Source organism: Jaculus jaculus, chromosome 6, assembly GCF_020740685.1.
Source record: "Jaculus jaculus isolate mJacJac1 chromosome 6, mJacJac1.mat.Y.cur, whole genome shotgun sequence".
NCBI classification, from domain to species: Eukaryota; Metazoa; Chordata; class Mammalia; order Rodentia; family Dipodidae; genus Jaculus; species Jaculus jaculus.
The window spans coordinates 162,764,210-162,783,823 of NC_059107.1; the positions used below are offsets into that span (position 1 = coordinate 162,764,210).

At 58.7% G+C, this 19,614-nt stretch overlaps 1 long non-coding RNA gene across 4 annotated transcripts in view; it reads left to right on the plus strand.

Moving 5' to 3' along the window:
- Positions 1 to 18,878, plus strand: part of LOC123461594 — a 36,590-nt gene extending 17,712 nt beyond the window's left edge. For 3 of the 4 annotated variants that reach the window (XR_006637730.1, XR_006637731.1, XR_006637732.1), the window contains exons 2-4: positions 4,639 to 4,718; positions 5,879 to 5,945; positions 15,451 to 18,878. This is a non-coding gene — a long non-coding RNA (uncharacterized LOC123461594). The remainder of the gene's footprint in view (positions 1 to 4,638; positions 4,719 to 5,878; positions 5,946 to 15,450) is intronic. The other variant, XR_006637733.1, reaches the window with a different exon arrangement.
- The last annotated feature ends 736 nt before the right edge of the window (positions 18,879 to 19,614 follow it).

Below are 19,614 nucleotides of genomic sequence, written 5' to 3' on the forward strand. Positions count from 1 at the left end.
TGTGCACATTCTGCTCGGATAGGTCTCCACGTTACAGGCCACACGGGTCTCCTTCCCCCAGGAAACTCGCGGGGCCAGCGACCAACAGCCTCCCACCTGCTCTTCCTAGCAGAGGGAGTTCCCACAGCTCAGTTCTGGGCCTACCCAACTCCCTTCCCTTAAACTGTCACAGCCTCCTTGTCTCTCACCTTCCCATCCGCCCTTCACCTTCGGGGCCTGTGATCGACAAGGGTTACGCCTGTATCCAATGAAGCTGGTCTACGGTGGTTGTATAGAAGTACAGATCAGGGCTCACCACTGACCGAGGGTGAGGGTTCTGTCATCTGGGGTGGTCTGTTCTCTCCTGCGAGCCCTAGCCACCCCATTTTGCCTCACCCCCAGCTCTGACATTGGTGGGTCACTGGAAGGTTCTACAGTCTAGACTTAGGCTACTTCAAGTCCTTAAAGCACTCCTGGGCTTCAACTCGGAACCCCACTTCTAGGATTTCTGCAGGGGTTGGGAAGAGTCACACACTAAGCCGCAGATGTCCTTCGGGGGAGGAGGCTCAGTGGGTGAAATGCTTGCTGCAGCATGAGGGCCCGAAGGGGAGAAGTGGTGGCATGCGCCTGTAAGCCCAGTGAGGCAGGAGGCTGCTGACTGGCTAAATTGGCAAGCTCTGGGACCAGTGAGACTTTCTCTGAATACATAAGGTCAATGGTGATGGAGGAAGATACTCTAATGTCGACCCAGATATGGCTTCCACATGACATCACACACACACACACACACACACACACACACACGTACACACATGCACACATACCATACATGCATAAAAAATGTCCGTACTGGCCCACACGGATGGGAGAACCTAGAGGTGGCCACCCACTCCCCCAGGGTATTTCGGCTCAGCAGTTGTGATGATGTCCCCTGGTGAGTGCTCGTGAGGCCAATGTGGCCCGCCAGTGTTCCTGGAGCACGGGGACCCCTTGGGGGCAGGAGAGCGCTGCCGAGCACATGCCCGCGCAGCCCCCGTCAGGTGGGAAGCCACCCACGGCCTTTGCTTTCTCCTTGCCTCAGTTTCCCAGAGTCTTGGTTCTGTGAGCACTGTTTTCTTTTGTGATGAAAAGGAAAAATTTAAATTACAAAACCATCTGGCCAGAGAGACACAGGCCTTGCCCAAGTAATCACTATACATTCTTTTCCCCCAAAAGAGCCATTTGAAGAATGGGGGGAGGGGCTGGCACCATCTGCCAGGATGCGTTTTATTGTTTTCCTCTTTTAACGCATGTGTACATGTGGGTGCCCATGTGCATGTGTGTGCGTGCATGTGGAGACTAGAGGACAACCACAGGGACCATCCTCAGGAACATTGCCCCCACGCCTCACCCGGCATTTAATGTAGATATTGAGGATCTCACTCAGGTCCTTCTACACTGGGGACAAGCCATTTCCCCACTGAGCCCCGTCCCCGACCATGCTCAGCTTTTAGACAGCAGAGACCGTGTCCCAGCTTCATGGCTGTCCAAGGCCAGAACTGTCCCCCACGGTCGGGGCATCTGATGACCACAGCTGTAGTGCCACTTTAGGCCAGGACCCCTGCCACCGATTAGGTCTCTGGCGCAGGATTAGAATGTTCTGGGACTTGTGTCCTGAAATGACATCATAAAGAAATCAGGCATAGTCTTGCCCTTGTGTTAGGGCAAGGCACTGTTGTGTGCCGTTGCAAACACTGCTGTCATTTGTGACGCTCATCAAAGCCCTCCAGGAGGGAGGGCAGTTGCCAGCCTGCCGCAGGCTTGAGTTCCAGACATTGGACATCAGTGGAAGTTGCTGGAGACCCTCCTGTGGTCCTGGTGGGCTGCTGGGAAGCTCACTTGCTGTGGCTTTCCCATTTACCTCTGAAGTCCATGCCACGCCCTAGGCATAAATGGCCTCTCCTAAATGTGAAGGGGGCTCAGAGGACAGGTCCCTGAAGGTCACATAGCCCAGAAAATTCTACTCAGCCACTGGGCTCCTGGGCAGGGTCACTCTTCAGCTGAGATGGGGACTTCATGGCCCCAATGCCACCTTGTAGATGGACTCAGTTCTGCTAGTGGGCAAAGGCAAGGACTAGCTTGGGATGGGGCTGGGATGGGCCTCCAGGACCTTCTTCCTGGCCCAGTCCTGGATCCGGCAGGTTTAGCACCAGTCTTGGTGGGCCATGAGCTACAAAAATGGCCTGCTGTGGCCCTGTCATACAAGTGGCCATACCGTGGGGTAGGGACTTGAGGGGAGGGACAGCTTCTTTCTGAGCGTGGCATGAGAGGGAGCGTGCCCTCGCCTGTGTAGGGTCTGACTTCCGGCTGCATGTGGCCGGGTGTGCTGCTGTGTTTCTAAGAGTTAAGCCAGGACCCCACTTCCCAGAGACGCCCATGGAGCTCCGTAGCCTGTCTGGGTGGGAGTTTCACACACCCCTGTGTCCAGAGTGGGCCTGGGCTAGCCTGTGTGGCCTCTGCCACTGCCCGGCACGGGGTGACCCTCAGGCCCGCTGAGAGTCTGCTCAGAATCTCTGTTTCTCACAGCTCAGCCTGCTCGTGCCGCTTCCCCTGCCCCCCCACCTGCAGCCTAAAAGCCCCACGTGGAGTGCCACCCTTGGTTAGAGATGTTTGAAGCTAGGTGACTGGGAAGGTGGCTCCAATGGTAAACAGCTTGCTTCTCAAGCATGCGGACCTCAGTTCAGATCACATCGCCCATGTAAGATCCCGGCCCAGTGGTGCGTACTTGTAGTCCACGCACCAGAGAGGCAGAAACAGGAGGGTCGTGGGACAAGCTGTCCAGCTAGTGTAGCCAAGTCAGTGATCCCCAGATTTAGTGAGAGACCCTGTCTCAAAGACTAAGGTGGAGGGTGATTGAGGAAGACATTCAACATTGATCTGTGGCCTCCACATGCAAACATACAAACATGGATACACACGTGTAAAACAAGACAGATGCATGAAGTTGGGCTATTCACAAAAGGGGGGCCTATGCTGCTAGACCTATGGGCACACCCAAAGTGCTGCCCATGCGAGCACCCTGTGTGAGTCTGAGTAGATCAGGCTCTTCTGGTCCCCGGTCCATCTGTGGCCCTCTTCTGGGTGGGCTGTGGAGCTCAGATACGGGTTCAGCCCTGGTCCAGCAGGTGAGGATGGGTCACGAGCTTGCCTGGACAGGCTACTGAGGTACCTATGGGCAACAGACAGGTGTCGCAAGCTCATTAAATTGGACATCCATGCATGGCAGACCCTGAGGTGAGGGTTTCCTCTGTGCTTGGGCTGTAGGTGGGAGAGGTGAGAGGGGCCCAGCCATCCAGAGGAGGAGCAGTGTGTCACAGGACTGTCCCTTCTTCTGAAACAGATTGGAAATACGGGGTCAGGGTTGGACATAGCCATCACCAGGCCTGGGATCTCCTCCGCCCTCGCTGCTCCGGGTTCTCTGAGACCCTCACAGCCCTGTGTGGTCACGGAGGACTGACCATGATGTGGAGATCTTGTCTGCTCCTGATTCCATATGCAGAGATGAGCTGATCCAGGACAGGGAGAAGATTGAGATGGAGGGTTTGTGGCAGGCAAATCCATGGGGAACCTCCAGTCTCCAAGTCTCACTGGTCCTGTGAAACCCATTCTGGTGACCTTGTTACATGAGGATGATGTGAGCTAGCCAGTGTGATGGGTAACAGGCCTGCACCTGTGGGCCTGTCCATGTGCCGAGTGGCCCCTAGTCCTCAAGTGACAAGCCTGGGGAAGGCCACACTCAGAAAAGACACCCCGGCCAAACCTTATAACCCATCGAAGTCAGGATGCATGGGCCTCAGGGGACGCAGGAGGGCAGGAGAGAGGTGGCTCCACCCAAGGCCTCGCCACCTGAGGCGCCCAGGAGGAGCTTAATGCCCTGCAGTTGGTCCTGGCCTGTTCCCTCCTTGGCTCAAGTGACCAATCAAGTCACCCCTTGGGAATGACCAAAGTCCTGGTTGTACCTAGTAAACCCCAGATATCAGGTGACATTCACAGACTCACGTGGGCGAATGGGACACTTTTGTCAGATGGCTGTCAGACATTGCTAGGACCAGGGACACACCGCTGTATGAGGGGCATCCCTGCTTCAAGAGCTATGGGGCCTGGAGGGGAGGGGTGGGTCAGGAAAGCATCCATGAGCTGAGTTGGAGGAACCTATTGCCAACGCTAGGGAGCTCCCCGAGACAGGGTGGGTCAGAGTGGGGCCCGTGTTGGCAGGAGAACATTCTGGCCCTAGGGATCTGTGGTTTGCACAGTGGCTCTAGCCACGGCGAGAGGGGTAGGCTCGGCTAGGGGCAGATAGTTAAGCCCCATCCGCTCCTTCCGTGAAGGCACGGGGGATACAATACTAGGGTCAGAGTCGGGGCCACTTGATGGCCAGGCTGCCCTGGAGCTGTAGTAGGGCACTGGGTTAGAACGTGAGTGGAGTCAGGCCAGAGCCAGACAGAGTGAGATGTGGCTCTTCACCCTGTCTCTGTCTTGCTTGACCTTTTAAATCTCAGAGCCTCCAGGGCCAAGGCCACAGTAAGCGGCTTCTCTGTAAGTGGTTGTGGGTGTGACGGGCAGAGGGAGGGGCACACTGACCCCACCCCTCACCACCCATCTCTGACCTGTGTCTTTCAGCATATGCCTGTCCAGAGAGCTGCCTCAGCAAATGGGAGCCCGGCGTGGGTGTCTGAAGACCCTCGGGACCTCATGCTCAGGTAGCTGCGCCTGCCTTGGCACGAGTGGGTGGGGAAGGGCACAGCTGCTCCTTCAGGGAAGTGTCGCCCTGCCTTCTCAGGTGCCACCAGATTCACCGTGCCAGGGGCCCACCTCCAACTGGTGTGAGAGATTCCTATCCCAGGATAAGACGGGATAGCACTGTGGATTCCTAGCCTCTACCCCAGCCATTCTCTGTGCCCTGTAGTCCACGGTGGCCCAACTTGCCTTCTCAAAGCACATGGAATCTGGCTGGGACGCAATGCCCCCAGGGGAGAGCAGGTCACACACCAGGCACGCCCAGTCCCCTTGCTGTTAGTCAACTAGTGGGACAGAGTCCTATGCCTGAGCTACAGTATACCAGTCCACAAGATGGGCAAGGTGTACACAGTGGCCCTCAGAGTGTCTGTGGCTTGTATGAAAGCCCAAGGAGCTAGACACAGTCCATGAGTGAAGTAGACACTCGCCTCTGCAAGTCACCAGGCCCAGAGCCGCCCACGGAGGGCTCCGTGTCCCCGTTCCCTCTCTCAGCTGAACCAGCTGTCCTCATTCATGGTTGCTGGCTTAGAGCCTGTGTGTGTTGATGCTGACCAAGAGGGTAGGTCAAGGCAGCCTGAGCCCCACCTGGGCAGCAGACAGCCCCTGTCCAATGGGCCAGCTATGTTGACTTCTCCTGTGGCACCACTGAGAAAATCACCATGCCTTGGAATGCTGTGGCCCTGTGGCTTTGAGTCAGCCCTGTGAGCACATGGAAGAGACTTGGCCAGCAGGGACAGAGAAAGGTGGTCAAGTGAGGGCTTGAAGGCCTTGGGGTTGGACAGCAACTCCACAGTGGCCTGGGTTTGCCCAGCCTAGCTTTGAGCTTGCACCCTTTCCCCAAGGCCATGTCGTGACAGTTGTACCTTGCTGTTAACTGAGGTCTCCTCAGGAGGGCTTGGCCCAGGGCTCTGGGATGTTTGATCTGAGCATTTGACCCATGAGGCCACATGGATGAAGTGGCTTCCTGGCCTTGAGTCATCCTGAGCTCCCGGTTCCAGGCAGGCCCTAAGCTGTGCCCCAGGCCTTCCCAGAGCCACAGGCAGGGGGTGCAATGGGAATGGTACAAATGCATAGGAACATTAGGTATATGCCTCAAGACCTAACCAGCATCTCTTTCTCCCAGGCCTCGGCCTTCTCCTTGGCCACTTCGCCAGGTGACACCTGAAGGTTGAGGACCGTGTCTACCCCAGGTCAGTGCAGTATTCTGGTTGTTGGTGGATACTGCCCCCCCCCATTCCTTTCTGGCTTTTACCGTGTGTCCACACAGACACACAACCACGCATCCGGATCCTTCTGAGGAGCCAGATGGGTGTGTCTTGCACAAGTGCCTGGTATCAGCTGGACTGGCTCTCAGCTTCTGCCAGCCTCTCTCCAGGGCTCCAGGAAGTCTAGGGCATATCCAAATCCATCCAGGAGACTGGCCGGGGATGTCTTCTTCCTCTCAGCCCCCAGCCATCAAGAGGGTTCTGTAATGGGAGAACTATCCGGTCTCTTGGCTGCTTTGTGTAGTGACCGAGGACCTGCATACTTAGGGCCTGCTCTGCTTAAATGCTGAAGCCAGCTGGGGTCCCTTCCCATACCTGGCCTCTCTCCCAGGGAGCCAGCCTCCGATTGCAGAAGGGCCCAGTTGCATGATGCTAGCCTCTGGGGAGTCAGTGTGGCAGTGACCAGGGACAGACCCATGTCCCAGGCTTCAGACAGGACCTCAGGCCATTTTGTGTGAGCCAAAATAGCTGGGACCCCTCTGTCATCTGGGCCTTGGTGTGTACAGGCCAGCAAACTGGCCCCACTTCAGACCCTGACCTGGTCTTTGTGTCTTCACGCATGGCTGGGGCCACCAAGCAGAGCCGGAGAGCGGAGTAGACGTAGAAGGCTGGAGAGGAGCCCGGAACCCAGCAGGCGGACAGGGCAGGACAGCACAGGTGGAGGCGCAGGAGAGGCCAGCTCAGGTGCTCTAGGAAACCTGGTGGCTCTTGGCTGCCGAGGGGATGTGGTGCACAGAGCCAGGGCTTTCCTGATCACTGCCTGATGTCAGGCTTGCCTGTAACACCTCATCTCAGCTACTCACGGTCTCTGGCATGCATGACACCCAGAGTGTCCCGTGGCACAAAGGGACTGCCACAATCCAGATGAAACGGTGTCCCCAGAGCTACATCCTTCACACGGGCTCAGGCTCTGAACGTGTCCCTGGGTCTCCAAACTGAGCACCGATGTGTGGTGGAAGCCATGCAGACAGTAGTCCAGGGGCAAGGCTGCCTCCTAGAGGGGCCCTGGGCCGAGCCAGAGCGGAGGAAGACAGGCGGGGGGCGGGGAGCAGGCCGTCCAAGGCCAGGATCCAGCACCTACACAGCACCGTGAGTGGAAGATGAGGCTGGGTGTACACAGTAGGTGCTCACTCAGTGCTTGTCAAGTGCACACCTTCTGTTAGCTCATCTTGGTCTGCCCGTCTAGGGGCCGCCTGAGCAGTCTAGGGAGGGCCAGTTCCATCTCACCTGAAGCCGAGGGACAACTAGCTCACAGGGTCCTTGGAGACATCTGCTTGGACTGGAGAGCCATGGAAGGTTTAGGGAGATAGTGACTCCTTTAGAAAGATCTGAGTGGCCTCCCCACTTGAAGTCTGCCCACACTGGAGCCCAGGACTGGGGTGCTCGCCAGGGCTAGTTCCTTGGCCTTCCCCCAAACCCACACTTGCTACTTGTGTAGCTGGCAGTGACACCCCACTGTGCCCCAATACCTACTCATGCCAGGTAGCCAACCATAGGAGCTCAGCCCAACCCACAGGGGGCGCATTACCTGGGACAGCTGATTTTCTGAAGGGACTTCTCTGTCTCCTTCAATTCCCAGCTAAAGAGGCAGCCTGTGTGCAGATGTGGATGTGTAGGAAACCAAGATTTGGGGCAGTGGGCTCCCACTCATGGCAGAGCCACTCTGAGGCTCCCTGCTGCCCAGGGTCTGGCACTGTCAGCCTGCAGAGGGGCCGAGGGCCACGAGCAGGTCTGTGGACAGTACTCGTCCCACCTGAGGGGGGAGGGCGTGAGCAGCCTCTCCAGCAGTGGGGACGGTCATTCCAGAAGCGAATAATCAGTTGTTCTTTCACCTTGAAACACCTCGAATGGGGCTAGTAGGTGCTCAGTGGTAAGGTGCTTGCCATGCACACAGGAGGGCCTGACTGTCGATTCCCAGCTGGGCATGGTGGTGTGTACCTGGCATTCCAGCTGTGGGGAGGCAGAGACAGGAGAACCCGTGGGGCTCGCTGGCCAGCCAGTCTAGCAGAATTATGAGCCGTAGGTTCAGTGTAAGATCTTGACTCAAATAAGGAAGAGAGCAACTGAGAAAGACATCTGACACTAACCTGTGGCCTCCACACACACTCAAACACACCTGCATCCACACACACATATATGCATGCACATAGGTCACACACAAATACAACATACACGTAAAAGCATGCAATATGTACACATGCATACTCAACACACACACACTAAACATGTAAATAAAAGCCTGGCAAGACATTCCTGTGATCCCAGTACTGTAGAGTGGAGAGATCTCTGGGGCTTACTGATCAGCTAGTCTAGGTGAATTGGTGAGCTCCAAGTTCACTGAGATTCTGTCTCAAAAACACATAAGCCTGGGCTGGAGAGATAGCTTAGTGGTTAAGGCACTTGCCTGTAAAGCCTAAGGACCCATGTTTGATTCCCAAGTACCCATGTAAGCCAGATGCACCAAGTGACACACGTCGGGAGTTCTTTGCAGTGGCTGGAGGCCCTGGTGCACCCATTCTCTTCTTCTTTCTCTCTCTCTCGCTCTCCATTCCCTCCCTGTCTCTCAAATAAATAAATAAATGAATAAATAATTATTTAAAACTTTTAAGAAATACATAAGGTGGAGAGAGATCACGATAGACACCTAATGTTGACTTCTGGCCTGTACACACAAGCATGTGACTACACACATACAACATGCACACTGTGCACACACACACACACACACACACACACACACACATGTTCACACTTCCAAGTCCCCAGGGGACTGTGGGGCCTGACACTAGCTCATATGTCTTGAATGAGTGGAGATTTGAACCCAGAACCCTGTGGCTGTAAGACTCCTTTCCCCCACCCTGAGGAGAGGCCCTTGGTGAGCAGCAGAGGCTCTTTGGCTGTTCACACCGCAGAGCTGTCAGGGTAACTGTGGTTGCACAGGTGATGGTCGTGGCACCTGCCCTTGCCATGGCGACCCATGCTGTAAGGATGGTGGGGTTTCCTCCCAATTCCACACTTGTGCTTTGACACAGGCCCTGCTCTGGCTTCCTGTGGACTGGTCCCGTCTGAGGCCTGAGCCCTTGGCTATGTGAGTAGCATATCCTCACCATTGCCCCGGCTGCCCTGTGAGGGCCCTGCTGCCAGCCATGAAGCCTTGGGCTTCAGTCTAGCCGTCTGTGAAGTGGGGTTGCCCTCCACACTGGTTTTCACTGGGCACAAGTCAGGAGGCAGAATGTGCCAGTCTTAGAGCCATCCTCCTTGGGCCTGGCTTGCATTAAGGTTCTGGAAAGAGTTGATGAAGATATAGAGAACAGGGGTTAGTGGGGGGGGGGTGTCCTACTGAGCTCTGCCTGGAGACCAGCCATGTCATGGGCTAGAGGGAGTAGCAGGTGACGATCACTTGTCTGGGAAGCAGCTGGAGCACGTTGAACCTGGTTCATGGGGGCAGGCCTCTAGGGCCATACGATCTGTAACCACAGAAAGTGGACAAGGGGCACAGGCGACACTGAGCTATCACCTTGGCAGGCTGCCCTCAGGCCCATTGGCATCAGATGGGAAGGAGCTGCCTGGCCCGCCAGTCCCTGCAGCACTGGCTGGCACTTGGGCTCCTTGGCTGGAGGCTGCTCTGACCTGGGCGGATGAGGACATTGCCGACGGGGAGTCTGGGACAGAGGAGTTTTAACCCAGGGGAGCCCAGGCTGGGAGGCCTCACTGCCTATGGGGCTGCCACCGTAAGGTGAGAGTGCTTCATGGTCTTAGGCAGACACCCTGTTCCGTAGAAACACCCAGAGCCCCTTGAAGAAGGTGTCAGAAAACATCTGGAAACCCTGAGCGGCTGGGAGCTTGAGCAGAAGGAATGTGCTAGAAAGAGCCTGCTTGACTTGCTCTCTCTGGCCTGAACATCCCAGGCCTCAGCACGAGGCAAAACCCCGTTTCCATGCGGATGTTCCTCCTCCTGCTCCTCCTGGCCTTGGCCCTCGCCCCGGTCTCCGCCCTCTGGCTTCTAAGGGCTCCACAAAATGGCCGTCGCAGCCCTCCGCCATCTTGTAGCTGAGGCAAGCGGTCTTTTTGGAGGAGGGAGGGAGACCCCTGCCCACCGCCTGCCCTGAGCAGCCTGGACAGAGCCCAGCTCCAGCCCCCGCCCCGCTTGGCCTTGGCTTGGCACAGCCAGTTGCATCGCAAGGCAGGCTGGGAGCCCTGGCCCCTCACCCAGCCCTGCCCGCCTCACGCCCTCTGAGGCTCCCTCAGCGAGCAGCCAGCGAGGGTTCACACCCCAGCCCGCGAGGGCCGCTGCTGAAGCTGCACGTCCGCAGGGGAGTCCTCCGCGGGGGCAGGGCTAGCAGAGAAGATTCTAGACATGATGCCTGCTGTGAGGCAGTGGACTCCTGACGGGAGCCATCAGTAAAAGTGGGTTTGGGTCAGCCCCATGTGAGAGAGCAGGAGTACCCTTTGGCTTCCTCGTGCCCCTTCACACCTCTGAGGACTTGGTGCCCCCTTGCTGAGTGTGGTCAGACAGACCCCTGGCCTGGGCAGCCTGTGACCATCATCAGGAAGCAGGCATGGTGCACCCCAGAGAAGGCTGCTCTGCTTCAAGGGTAGGGGTGCCCTCCACCTGGGCTTACCCGGACCTAGGGCCACCAAGACTCTGAGGGCCACCAAGCTGGGGTGAGCTGACGTGTTCCCTCACACCTCCAGCAGGGCCCTCACCCCCTGCCCAGCTCAGCGGGGAGCCCCTGTGGGCCTCCTCAGAACACAGACCAGCGCCCCTCGCCCTTCAGGCCATGTCTAGGGTCTCCTGGGAGCCCTTTAACTCAGGCTTCCCCCAACAGGAGAAGTCTCCCCATGGAGGGCCAGACCTGGAGGGAGCTGCCGCAGAGCAGGCTGGGCTCACATCACCCTGGGTCATCTTTTGTGATGTGGTTGTCTGCTGTCACCCCAGCTTCCCTGCCTGTGACCCAAACTGTGGCCTGAGTTGAGACTATCTTCAGTCAACCTGTGCCATGGAGGGTCAGCCTCAGGCTAAGTCCTAGGGGAAGAGAGCTCTTGCGCATCTGACCCCCCCCCCAAGGAAGAGAGCTTTTGCACATTTGACCCCCCCCCAAGGGGAAGAGAGCTCTCTTGCACATTTGACCTCCCAGGGGAAGAGAGCTCTTGCACATTTGACTCCTCCCCACAATGGGAAGAGAGCTCTTGCACACTTGACTCACCCCAGGGGAAGAAAGCTCTCTTGCACACTTGACTCCCCAGGGGAAGAGAGCTCTTGCACATTTGACTCCCCCCCCCGGAAGAGAGCTCTTGCATACTTACCCCAGGGGAAGAGAGCTCTTGCACACTTGACTCCCCCCCAGGGGAAGAGAGCTCTTGCACATTTGACTCCCCAGGGGAAGAGAGCTCTTGCACATTTGACTCCCCCCCCAGGGGAAGAGAGCTCTTGCACACTTGACTCCCCCCCAGGGGAAGAGAGCTCTTGCACACTTGACTCCCCCCCCAGGGGAAGAGAGCTCTTGCACATTTGACTCCCCAGGGGAAGAGAGCTCTTGCACACTTGACTCCCCCCCCTCCAGGGGAAGAGAGCTCTTGCACATTTGACTCCCCAGGGGAAGAGAGCTCTTGCACATTTGACTCCCCAGGGGAAGAGAGCTCTTGCACACTTGACTCCCCCCCAGGGGAAGAGAGCTCTTGCACACTTGACTCCCCCCCCAGGGGAATAGAGCTCTTGCACATTTGACTCCCCAGGGGAAGAGAGCTCTTGCACACTTGACTCCCCCCCAGGGGAAGAGAGCTCTTGCACACTTGACTCCCCCCCAGGGGAAGAGAGCTCTTGCACACTTGACTCCCCCCTTCCAGGGGAAGAGAGCTCTTGCACATTTGACTCCCCAGGGGAAGAGAGCTCTTGCACACTTGACTCCCCCCCAGGGGAAGAGAGCTCTTGCACATTTGACTCCCCAGGGGAAGAGAGCTCTTGCACACTTGACTCCCCCCCAGGGGAAGAGAGCTCTTGCACACTTGACTCCCCCCCCAGGGGAAGAGAGCTCTTGCACACTTGACTCCCCCCCCAGGGGAAGAGAGCTCTTGCACATTTGACTCCCCAGGGGAAGAGAGCTCTTGCACATTTGACTCCCCAGGGGAAGAGAGCTCTTGCACACTTGACTCCCCCCCAGGGGAAGAGAGCTCTTGCACACTTGACTCCCCCCTTCCAGGGGAAGAGAGCTCTTGCACATTTGACTCCCCAGGGGAAGAGAGCTCTTGCACACTTGACTCCCCCCCAGGGGAAGAGAGCTCTTGCACATTTGACTCCCCAGGGGAAGAGAGCTCTTGCACACTTGACTCCCCCCCAGGGGAAGAGAGCTCTTGCACACTTGACTCCCCCCCCAGGGGAAGAGAGCTCTTGCACACTTGACTCCCCCCCCAGGGGAAGAGAGCTCTTGCACATTTGACTCCCCAGGGGAAGAGAGCTCTTGCACATTTGACCCCTCCCCAGGGAAAAAGAGCTGTTGCACACTTAACTCCCCCAGGGGAAGAGAGCTCTTGCACATTCGACCCCCCCCCCCAGGCCAATCATGGTCACCCATGGGCAGAGTGAGTGCAGTGTCTACACCGTGGTGTCTGGTCGCTGTCAGCCCTGCTGGCAGAGTTCACTGGCTCTGGAGAGGAGGCATGTGGGCCAGCTGACTTTGCCTCAGACCCTGTTGCTGGGTGGAGAGAGGGGTACAGAGTCTCCCCAAACAGCTCCGGGCCCTGAATTGAATCTTTGGGCACCGCCCTTCCTCACACAGCCTTGCCGTGGGTCACCTCCCTGTTCTAGGGGTGGCATGCTGCCACAGCCCAGCAGGCCAGAACCCCACCCTAAGGAGGGGATATGCTCTAAGCCCACCCCTCCCCCAACGGAGAGGCCTAATGTGGGGGGGGAGGGGAAATGGCAGGAAAGCAGAGAGCCAGGGGAGGTCGGACACCTGCTGGTGGGAGACGCTGGAGGGTGCTATTGGACTGCAGGGGGCTGGGCAGGCAGAGCTCAGGTCTCACCTGGGGCCCAGCGCAGGGGCTCTTTCCTGGAGGTGCCCCTCCCCACGGGCATGGGGTGTGCAGTACCAAGAGAGTCGGGTCCAGGGCACCCTCTTAGCAGGGCTTGAGGCTACTGGGCACCTGCCCCTGCCCCAGTGCCCTAGACCTGCCAGGACAGCCCAGCCTGAGAGCAGAGGAGAGGCCGCCAGCCCAGGCCATCTATATTCAAATGGGACGTCCTAATGTCACGGGTCTTTGTATTCGGTCCTTTTCTCTACCGCACTTGAAGGCATTATCTGTCTTGATGACTGAGATAGCGCTCTCCCTTAACATGCCTGTCCTAGATGGGGACCCATAATGGTGTGAGGTGGGCATGGCTCACCTCTGGCCACCCCAGCCTAGGCCCAGTCAGTGCCCACATTGCCCACGCACATCTCGTTAACTTTATGGGCCGAGTTTGCAAGGAGAACCCGCCTTCTGCCCGGCCGGATGCCACCCCTCCAGCCGTTCCCAGACTCACTGTTGGCACGGCCTGCTGAGCAGGAACACTGGCTGCTTTATGGGAGAAACCTAATCAGGGAGGCTGGGGGTGGGGGGGACTGAGGGGGGGTTCTGGCTCTTGGTGGCCCCAAGCCAAGCCTGAGGTGACTTCAGGGTGACACCGTCTGTCTGCCTCGTTCCCTCCAGACATCCGCCCAGCCCTGAAAGGGCCACCTGCCTTCTGAGGCCTCCCCTGCACCTGTCCTGGCCAGCCTGGCTCCTCCCCCAGGCACCCTGCCCACGGGCGGACACTGCGGGCCGGTGCCGGGCTGGGAGCTGGCAGCTGGCAGATGGCAGGACGTCTGCTGACTGCTCACTCCCCGGCGGCCTGCTCCACCCGCCCCTGTCGCAGCTCCTCTCCAACCTGCCCCCAAGGTCCCTTTGGTCTGCCTTGGGACCCCTTCCTATTCCTGTCATCCCCTAAGAAAGGTGTCACCCTCCTAAGCCTGAGGCCAGTAGTCCCAGGTGAGCCCAGTACATCCGACCGTACTCCCCAGACTTGGAACTGGGAGCCCACAGACGTGATTCTATGGGCAGCAGAGACCAGACTCTAAGGGCCATCGTCCCCGCCCCCAAAATGGACGGATAGCTGGAGTCCAGTAAAGCCTATTTAAGACTCTGTATCGGGTAGAGTGGCACGGAGAGCCCCAAGGGGCCACAGTATCCATGCCTGGCCACCAGAGCGTGGCGGCGGGTGGCACGAGAGGGGTGGCAAGAACCTGCTGGTCAGCTTCACCCAGGTAGAAGTCAGGAGGGTGAAGTTGGGGCACAGAGCTGTGGGCAGAGCCAGGCCCTCTGGGAAGCGGGAGGCCTATGGAAAGGAACAGGAAAGGCAGCCAGCAACTCCTGGCAGAGGAACAAGCCAGGGAGAAGGCCAGGAGGAGGGGAGGCCTGAGAGACAGCCAGGAGGGCAGGGGAGGCCTGCCAGGGCATTCTGCTGGTCAGGGTGGGGGAGGGGGAGGGCAGAGCGAGGGCCAGGACTGGCAGAGGCATGGTGGGAAGAAACAGAGGCACACAGAGAAGGTGTCAGCGTGATGGACGGCTTGGCTGTCTGGAAATATTGGCGGGATTGATGGTCAACGAGGGGCCTTGTTGCCCCTGTGTCCTCACTGGACCCTCAGTAGCCAAATGGGCTAATCTTCCTGTCCCCAGGGTGGGTGAGGACACTGAGGCTCACAGGGACCACCCTGTCTTGACAGGCAGACAGACAGATCCTGAGTGGGCCTGGCCCCATCTCGCACCCTGGGCTCAGCCGGAGAGCCCTCCTGCTTCCAGCTGCTCTGTGACGGCCACCCGTATCCCTCCCTGCTCGTTTGTGTCTCGGTGGCCTCCTACCCCCTGCGGCCCTGCAGTGAAACTGTGTGCAGAACGGGCCCAGAGGGTTGGGATGGCTGCTCCATTCATCAAGCCAGTCTGTCGTCCCATGAGAGACCTTTCCTGGGCCTGTGCTCTTGGGAGGGTCCAGGCTCCACTTGTCCAGGGTGCCAGGGGAGCTGTTCCTTGCTGGCCTCCCCTGCGAGGGGGTTAATTCTCCCTCCAGGTCCCACTGACTGCCACAGGCCAGCACGCGGGGACCAGTATGTGGATCCCATGCCATCCAGGAACAAGCCAGGTAGACCACTAGCCCCTGACACAGGCAAGCGGACTGCCCTGGTCACTGAAGGACATGGTCATCTTTGACCCTGTGAGTCTGGCAGCGGGCTAGTCACAGGCCACTATATCCAGGGCCTCACGTGCAGTGCGTCACCAGGAAAAGAGACAGGCTACACTGAAAGGCCAGTGTGCCCGCGGGTTGGCAGCGTGGGTCCGCGGGAGCAGCTCAGGGCCCAGGCCGCGTCCCCTCTGAGGCGAACGCTTGTTTGTTGCTTTTGTTTCTAACCTCCGGCAGGTCGGGAAGTGGTCCTGTCTGCAGCTGGCCTGCGGTGAGTGGGGCCTCCCACTCTTGTTCTGGAAAGTACGGAGTCATGGAAGTTTACAGAGCGAGGTGGTCTGAGGTCAGAGCCGTTTTCCCGCCACTCCTCTCCAGGCCCTGCCCTCAGCTCAGGGTCCTTTCCTGGGGAACTCATTACCTCCTTCCTCCCTACCCCGTGCCTCCCCTTGAAACCACTCATCCACCCAGCGCCCTAGAGGACCCACCTCATCTACATACGATGCATCACAGTGTGGTGATCTTTGACTCCGTGGGTCTTCCAAGGTCCTCTCTAGCCTCCCATGTCCGGTTGAAGATGGCCTGGAAGAGGATGAAAAGGAGCTCTCAGCCCCATCTCCTTCCAGCCCTGAGGACAAACTGTTTGTGGACAGATGTACACTTGGGTGCACTTGTCTATCCCATAGGGTCACCAGCCTCAAAAGCCCTCTGAGCACAGGAGTCTTCAAGGTAAGCCCACATCTCCCTGCCTGTCCATCACTCAGCACCTCAGGGTGCTCCCAGTACACCCAGACAACCTGCCACTGACGGACGACCGCCCAGGACGCCACGCAGGAGAGTCCTGCCTAAAGTAAGGAGAAAGGTCAAGTGAGGGAAACTGAGTCACATTTGTTCCCCTTCCCCAGCCAGGCTGGCTCTGGACGTGGGAGGAGTCTCATGGCTGAGGTCGGCCAGGAACGTGTCTGCTGTGCGCCATCCTTTCTCTTCCTGTGGTCAGTGACGTGAGAAGCCAAGCTCAGGCAGGGTGGACAGGGCCAGGCCGTGGGGAAGGGGCACCCAGGACCACCACAGTGACACGCATCACTCCACTGATTGCATGAGGGTGATCTGGGAGCTGCTAGGAACCCCAGGGACCCCTTCGCAGTGTGAGATGTGCTCAGGGTCTCCCAGCAAGGGGCAGCTGGTTAGTGGCTGGCTCCGCTTGAAAGGCAGGGCAGTCCCAGGCTACTGCTGGGGCAGGGGCAGGACCTTGGTCAAGGAGTGCCCAGCTCCATCCTCTTCCTTGAAGTGCCTCGGAGAGCCTCAAGTGGTAGTGGCCAGTGGTGTCTCTCCTCGCTCCACCGCATTCAGGTGGAGACCTAGACCAGGAGTCAGTGACCTGTGGTGAGCCTTGGACAAGTCCCCTCCCAGGGACAGTCCTGTCTTCCCACCTAGACCACAGAGCCGTTCTCTGCGCGCCCCTGCCCTGCCTTGCTGGCCCTGCTTGGGCAGTCTTTGGAGATACTGTGATCCAAGCCAAGGGGTCCAGGCTCGAGCCAAGGGAATGCGACCCTAGAAACTCAGGCATATTTCCCTGCGAGGCCTCTGGGATCACAGGTACCTGTCGCTGTAGCACAGACCAGAGCCTGCCAGGGGAGGGCCAGGCCCTGCCCCACAGGGTCCCTGCTCTAGGTCCACGGCCTAGGCTTGAACCAGTGGTCTTCCTGCCCACGGCCATCACTGCCTCTTATGAGGCAGGACAAGTGTCCTCACATTCTGCTAACGCTCAGCGGGGAGACCCAGTAAGATTTCAGGCCTCTCTCTCCCTACCTGTAAAGTTGGGTTAACTGGATAGTTATCGGTGATACCTCAGCAAGGTGCTTGCCACAGGCATCGTGTCCAGGCTGACTGTTGCCCTGAAGTGGGCAGTACGCGGTGAGGTCTCACTTGTCCTGTTGCACAACGAGTCAGAGAGGCCCTCCTCCCTACCATGGTGCCCAAAGCCCAGGGCCAAGCACAGAGCCCTTACTGGCCTTAGGACGTGCCAGCCACCATGGACGGCCTGTGTGTCCAGCCAGAGTCTACACTTCCGCCCAGTTGGCCTCTCTAAGAAGCCAGGCTACCTCCCACTAGGAAAAACTATTCTCAGCTCTCTTCCGGTCACCCAGAGGGTGGGGCAGGACTGGACCAGAGCCCATGAGGAGGAGGGAGCTGCTGGCCCGGTGGGGAGGAGGGTGCGCACCATTGCCTAGCTGGAGACCCCAGCCTCTCCTCTGGCCTGTGATGGAGCTGAGTGGGCAGAAGCCGGGTCTCAGCTAGGTGGACACGTGGAGCCCTGGACCCTGGCCGGACTCTGGAAAGTGACAGCTTTCCCCCAGTGTGTCCAAGACAAGAGGAATCCTTTGGGATGTTGTGACCACTCCCGTCCACTGGCAGCCATTTGGCCTTTGGTGTCCTCCCCACACCCTCTTCTCTTTCCTTTCTCTCTGGTTGTGGTCTCCTACAGGAGTCCTCTCCTAATCCAGAGGTGTCTCAGGCCCACTGCCTGCTGGTCCCCTGGGCCCTCGCCACTCTCACTGTGTCCCCCAGCTTTCCTTCTCCCACCAGGAGGCGCCTCAGGAAGCCACGATGTCCATCCCGGAGCCAGGACTGACTGACGGCCTTTGGGGTGAGGTAGTAGGTTGTATGGTTTCGGGCTCTGCCCTGCTTTGTGCTAACTATACAATCTACTGTCTTTCCTGAAGTGGCCGCGATATCTGCGGTGGACAAGCGCTAGTCCGGCTGGGGAGGCCAGGGGATGTGTGGGGCAGCAGTGGCTGCTGAGCAACAGGACTTCCAGCATGCCTGGACCCCATGCCTGGGTGACCTTGGACCAGATTCCTTGGCCTCTCTGGTCTCCATTTCCTCCTCTATGAACTGGGGACAGATGGGGACGGGAACAGATGTAGTGTGACTGCTCAGGACACCTCCTCCCTCCGGGATGTGCTAAGAGGAGTGAGCTGGACTCCCTTGGCTCTGCCTCCATCAGGTCCAGACTCCTGGGCCTCCCTGATTAGGAGCCTGAACTGTACCCACAGCGCAGCCTCACAGCCCCTGAAGCGTGGAGGTCCCAGGGCAGCGACCATCAGCCTGGCCCCTGCCCCAGGATGTCCAGCTCAGGGTCAGGCCGCAGGTGGGTGGCCACATCTCTACTCACAGAGGGAAGGGAGGTTCCCAAGCCGGCAGGGAGAGGAGGGTCTCTGAACACACCTGGGCACCCTGGGGGACATTGTGCAGCTGGAAGGCGTGGGTCACTGTTCCCTGCGAGATCAAACCCTGCAGGCCTCCCCAGCCCAGCCTGTGGGTACGAATCCTCCTGCTGAGACTCCTTCTCTGCTCTCCCACCTTCCCTGAGTCAGGCAGGCCCTCCGACTCCGGAGACCTGCGGCCAGGGTTGGTGGGGAGCAGCCGGGCCTCCCCGCAGAGCGCGGGCGCCGCGGGGTGAGGTAGTAGGTTGTGTGGTTTCAGGGCAGTGATGTTGCCCCTCGGAAGATAACTATACAACCTACTGCCTTCCCCGAGGAGCCCAAGGACACGTCTCCACGGAGGCCCCTGCTCGGCAGGTCCTGGGAAGAGCCTGCACCGCGGACAGGGTGGGGGCTGAGCCGAGGTGCCCAGAGATCAATAAAGGCTGTTCTGGTGTAAATTTACAACCAGCCCCCGGTCATTGTGGAAGTCTGAGGACTGTGGTGAAGGGCATGGGCATGCATGTAGGGAGGTCACTCAGGGTAGCAGGCCCTACCCACCGCAGCTCTGCTCACGCCCCGATCCAGGAGAGACCCACGCCCCGGGAAGCTGCCCTTGACCCCGACCCCAGGGGAGCAAGTTCCCACAGCCTCTGTGACCCAGGCTGCATCCAAAGCCACCTCGCACCTCGTCCTGTCCAGATCTCAGAGCTTCTGTCCTTTCACACCAGCTCCCTCCGAACAGTGCTCCGGTGGCCCTGAATGTGGCTGTTCCTCCTTGGACCGGCAGTGGCCGCCTGCTTCTCCAGAGGCCCCAGCACTCGCGGCAGGGAGCTGCTAGGGGCCGGCACAGCACCCCTGCTTAGCGATGCAGAGGAGCCCGTCCCTACCTGACCAGGTGACCATAGCTCCCCTCAGTAGGGATGCTAGCATGCCTAGGTCCACAGCAAGCCCCGCCGCCTCATCCACACAGGACCCCAGGCGCCCTGGCTCTCTCCACCAGGTTCCGTGCTGAGCTCCCTAGCCTGCCTCGGCTCTGGGTACCCACGGTCCCACGCGCCATGTCCAGTCATATCAGCACACCTGTGACCCGCACACGTGCATCTTGCCAGACCCTCAGGTCCCAAGCTTCCACCCCAAGAATGTACTTGGCTGGTCCCAGGGCCAGGAGTGCCAGAAGAGGGGTCCGAGCACCAGAGAG